General features: G+C 34.6%; 1 protein-coding gene across 9 annotated transcripts in view; it reads left to right on the plus strand.

The window, feature by feature from the left end:
- Positions 1-6,000, plus strand: part of LOC135221648 (calcium uniporter protein, mitochondrial-like) — a 761,453-nt gene that overhangs the window by 178,230 nt on the left and 577,223 nt on the right. For 2 of the 9 annotated variants that reach the window (XM_064259404.1, XM_064259395.1), the window contains exon 2: positions 631-745. The exons of the other annotated variants lie outside the window; for them this stretch is intronic. The gene's annotated coding sequence lies outside the window, so the exon portion shown is untranslated. The remainder of the gene's footprint in view (positions 1-630; positions 746-6,000) is intronic. 9 annotated transcript variants of the gene reach the window in all.

Consider the following 6,000-nt stretch of genomic DNA (forward strand, 5'->3'; position numbering starts at 1 on the left):
AGCGAATTTTACCCAACTTCCCGACCCATTAGCGCTGGAATTGTTAACGTTTCATCCGACTTCCCCCATCACCGTCACCGTCAGATATGATGGAAATGAACGCATGGGAATGTGATTCACATAAACAAATTTATGACTCACAAGGGGACCAAAGCTCGATCTTTCAAGCGAGAGTCCAGGGCATATGTATATGTATATATATGTACAAACTTACGCACAAGCTTTAGCTATTTTCTTTTTTATTTACAACTGCGTTGCTGGTCTCTTACACGTGTACATAGGTATATACATAGTATATACCTACTATATACTATGTATATATTAGGTATATTGAAAGCGCATCGTAGGTGGTCAGATCTGATTCCTAACAGACAAAAAGCTTGGAGTTAGGTTATTTTTTATAGATTAGAACTTGTTACTTATCGTGCCAGACTGATCTTGTCAGCAAGCTTACTCTTGTCCTTGACTAAGAGGCATATCTGTGAGTTCATAATAAATAAAACTCGTGGCTAGTTGTGCCTGCTTACAGTTCTCTTTGACGTCAGCTTCCATTTCAGAAATGTTCAAACTGTGATTTTATTTCATGTGTATAATTAAGTTTCAGTTTTGTGATGAGTTTTCTTGTTTCAGGTACGTTCGATGTTTTCCTCCGTGCAACATGAAACTTGCCGTCAGAGTCCCCATGTAATAATGCTACGTACATAGTGAAGGTGCGCGCGCGCCCCAGCGGGCAATCCAGCGGAAGGTAAGATATTCCTCTGAAAAGGTTCCTCATCTCGAGGCTTTCCTGTGTTTTGTTGCTTCCTCTCTACACTTGGAAATGGATTTTCCTCCCGTTTTGAATTCCGCCAGAAATTGAATTATGATTTATCCCTTGCTTCTCGACTAGTTTTCTCCTGGGCTGTGTGTGTTCCTTCCCATGGAGTATTTCTTGTTTATTTGCATAGCATGATCGTCACTTCTTCCATAACGGACGAACTTTTGCTAGCCCTTTCACAACGAATTTTTTTAAAAGCAAATTGGTAATGGCGTCTGCCTTTATCTTTCAATGATGTGCCTTATGTCGTGGAAGCCCTTTGTTAAACTCTCCAGCTAATTATTGATAGTAGTGGCTTTATTTCTTGCTGCCATTATTTCACTTTTGAAGGACAACCATTGAACTGGATGCGTCATCCCCTCTCTCTCGCTCACCGAAGCTTCTGTTTTGATTGTTTTGATCGATCGAACTACTGAGACTGAAGAGTTTCACAAAGACAACGTTATTAGAAATAATAGCTTTATATGTGAAAGTGACTGATTATGCCGTTGCATTCAGGTATTACTTACAGCGCGATTGTATCGAATCCCATCTTTAATCTCTCATTATTATTATTATTATTTATTATTATTATTATTATTATTATTATTATTAAAAATGTGCGAGGATTCACCCGGAATAAATCAAAAGACCAATAATGAACAACGGTAGCTTCCAAGGAAAAAGGCTCTGTTGAGAACAAGTGAAGTAGGAAGTAGGAAATACTAAATAGATAAGAGAGAAACTTACAAACACTTCCCTACCTTTAGGTTGTTGCACTTCAACTCCCTTTTTTCAGTGTAATAAACCCCTAATGGCTGAAAGTGGCCTAGTACTAGGCTTGGCTGCCAAAATTTCATAAATCACTCATTTAATAACCAGGGAGCATGAGAAGGTGTACTTGAAACAGTTGAATGAAGTGGGGGGCTGGGTGTTTGACGCACTGCTGATGATGCTCTTGCTGAGCTCCTGCGTCAGAAGTGGATAATATCATGGAAGTTGTTTGCAGAACAGGTTCACTGGTTAAGCTCAAGAATAAGTGTGGTGGAGATTGTCATGTCATTATACATCTAATGTATGCTATATATGTTTATATATAATATATATAATTATATTATATATATAATATAATTGTTTATACCTAACTGACCGTCTATGTTGTATTAATCTCTGGGGAAGTGATTTTCCTGTAAAACCGATGTAAGATTGGTCACATTCCAGGCATGGGATTTGTTACACTCCCTTGTGTTTGGGGATTGGCTTTTGTTTGACCGTAATCAGGGATTTGGCTACGGTATTTGGGTAGGTAAAGGCAAAAGGGTTAGATTTTCCGAGAATCTGGGTCACCGTCGTAATCCTGTCCAGGTGTGGAATTTTGTTTTTTTGTTGGTTGTCTCTCTGGTCTTGTCTTGTCTTGACTGGTTCGGTAGAAAATGACGTTTGCTTTATGAATCTTTGTCTCAGTTATATGGTCAGGATGCCTTAAAGATGAAAACTGCTAATGAATGAGTTCTAATTCCTTTTCAGGATATCTGAGGAAATTCATAGGGCTCTTAAGAATAGGTTGCTGGCTACTATCTTAATAGAAATGTCCTGATAACTAATGTAGTGAATGCGTGAACGTGAGAATATTGGTTTTCTGTATATGGTAAATTTGTATGCCTCGTGTCTTTAATCATTAAAACATTAAGAAAAGGAATTTTGTTGTCTGTTTCTCATTCAACTTTAAATTTGATGCTGGGCACTAATGCATTTCGTTTTGAAAGGAATTAGTTGAAATTGCCGCACTTATTATACCAGAATGTTAAAACATCATCTACATATCTCATCCTCATCATGTTTTTGGATTTTATTGCATTTATTACGATAGTTTCAAAGTTTTTCAGTATAGATTGGCTAAAACAGGACTTAAAGGGCTACCCATGCTACACCTGAATTTTTGCATATAGAATGACTCCCCGAATGAAAATGCGTTATTAGATACACGTAATAAATGCAGTAACGCCCAAAAACATGCTCTGGTGAGATATGTAGGTGACACCCAACAATAAAATGAAAATCCCACACCTGGACGGTGACACAGTCTCGGAAAATCCAACCCTTTTGCCTTTGCCTACCCAAATACCGTAGCCAAATCCCTGATTAACGTCCAACTAAAACCAATCCCAAAGACATAGGAGTAATAGAAATCCTATGCCTGGATTTTACACGAAAATTGATTTTACACGAAAATTACTTCCCCAGAGAACAATACCAACATAAATGGTCAGTTAGGTATGGATAGCAGAGCTCAGCTATTTTTAATCATATGATTAACCATAACCAGGATAAACTGGAATTTTACACATATAATTTATAGCAGCAAATGTAGGTACAAGAGCCAGATGATCGAGTCGGCCTTGATTAAACAAAGACAGGTAATGAACATCTCAAGGGGCGCCTGGGATTCAGATATCACAGATAAAGTCTTCCTTCAAGAAGATTAAAGAGAAATTGTCAACCGGAGTGACCTAGTTAAGCGGCTACCTGCGGATGGATCTTTTCATTACCTAACTGAAAAGAGAGACAGCAGTCTCTGAAATATAGTACTTACTTTCTATATTTTGGCATTTTTATGGGCTCATTTGATTAGATGGAATTCTGTTGTAACAGAACAATTTTACCAGTATATATATATATATATATATATATATATATATATATATATATATATATATATATATATATATATATATATATATATATATATGTATGATATTACCCACTCACCCACCCATCCCAAGGGTCATAAGGAATAAAGGATATTATTATTATTATTGTATAGTACCCATCCTTCGAGTATTTAATATGCACCTGGTCAGGGTACCTACAGTACACGGAGAAACAGCTGAGGGACATCAGAAGTGAGTGAATATATGAACGCCATAGAAAAAGGAATATGCACCAGCCAATTAGTATAATAAAAAAAGTAAGCAATCCACAGCCCAAAAAATTGCACATTGATGAAAAGTGGTCCCAAAAGCAAGCCTTTAAAAAGTAATTATATTATTTGAATTTGTTTTTAGGATCACTTTCATGAAAAGGGAGTTTTTTTTTGGCTGTGGATTGCTTTCCGTGTACTACGTATACTACCCGGCATTGGTTATTCCTTTATTTAAACTATTGATATACTCACTTTCACTTTTTGACATATATATATATATATATATATATATATATATATATATATATATTATATATATATGTATATATATATAATGTATATATATATATATATATATATATATATATATATATGTATACTATATATGTGTGTGTGTGTGTGTATATATATATATATATATAGTATTCTTATTTATGTATTGGACCAACACACATATGAGGACGTGTTTAACTAAAAGAAAAAAGATTTATTTAATCATATTTGGAATCGAACCCAATTCACTCAAATGACAACCCCAGGCTTGGTCAGTTTGTAGCGCCCTGGACTGTCATTTGAGAGGCTTGGCTTTGATCCAGATATAAGTTAGAAATCTTTCTTATATATGTCATATATATGTATCGAGCTACAATGTCCTTTAATATCTAATTCGCTCTACCTCGGAATTAATATATTTTCATATATGCTTAACCGAAGGGGAATTTTTTCTCGATAATAGATTTGCCTGGACCAGGGCGCGAACCTATGCGCCCTGGTCCAGGCAAATCTATTATCGAGAAAAAATTCCCCTTCGGTTAAGCATATATGAAAATATATTAATTCCGAGGTAGAGCGAATTAGATATTAAAGGACATTGTAGCTCGATATATGTATATGAATCACGGAAATGTGATATGACTTATGTCATATATATATGTAATAAATATATATATATATATAATATATATATATATATATATATATTATATATATATATATAATATATTATCTATCTATCTATCTATCTATCTATATATATATATATATATATATATATATATATGTGTGTGTGTGTGTATGTATATTTATATGGATATGTAATATATATACATATGTATATATGTTTATACTTATGTCATTTTAATGCCATGATGCCCTCTTAAATTCTCAAATTCTTCCACACCTTTTGGATACACTTGTCATGAACACTTTGTCTGGTATCTGGATGCGTGTTCGAATCCTGGTACGATCGTCAGAGTTTATTCATATTCTTCGATTTGGATCCTAGGCTTCGTAGTGGCAAATTTATTCCAGAGGTGTGAAGAAATCGAGAATTTTAGATGACATTGTGGTTATCATAAATAAACAGGCATTGCATACATTCACATGCGCATAAATGTACATTATATATATATATATATATATATATATATATATATATATATATATATATATATGTGTGTGTGTATGTGTGTATGTATATATATATATTATATATATTACATATATTTTACATATTATGTTATACATATAATAATTGTAATAGCCACAATGCCCTCTTAGCTTCTCAGATTCTTTGCCTCTTTTTCGATATATATACTTGTCACTACAAAGCCTTGAGAACCAACTTGAGCCTTAAGAACCAAAGAAATATGAAGAAATCATGATGTCTGTTAGCTGGAAACGAACTCGTTATGCCATAATCCCGACGAAGTCACCTTGCTTACCTGACCACAATTACATATGTATCTGGTGAAAATGATTAGTAGATTCTTTATATATATGTGTACACACACACACACACACACACACACACACACACACACACACACATATATATATATATATATATATATATATATATATATATATATATATGAGTCGAAATCATTTGTTATCTCTCTGTATCAAATCCAAAAGTCGTAGGATCGAATCACGGCCGGTGTAGCTGCATTATCAGACATAATTCCTTTAGGCTAAGTTTATACAAAGGGAAATCAAATCAGTAGTAGGGGACATTTGCGGTTCAGTATGCTAGTATGAAAAGTTGATGTAGTTAATTAGGTAATATGTTAAACGTGACCAACTCGATTTTTTCACATTATCCAGATGCGCAACGTCAATGCATTACCAGAATGACGATGGGTTTATTTCGATGGATAGGTACTGTACACGGTAGACAAATGAAAGAAAATTTGCTGGTCCTTGGGTGCATACGAGTTGGAACGCTGGTCGTTGAGGTGTGGGTCGTCGCACTCTGATCGTCATGCTTGGGAAGACGTTT

Source organism: Macrobrachium nipponense, chromosome 20 (assembly GCF_015104395.2).
Source record: "Macrobrachium nipponense isolate FS-2020 chromosome 20, ASM1510439v2, whole genome shotgun sequence".
NCBI lineage: Eukaryota > Metazoa > Arthropoda > Malacostraca > Decapoda > Palaemonidae > Macrobrachium > Macrobrachium nipponense.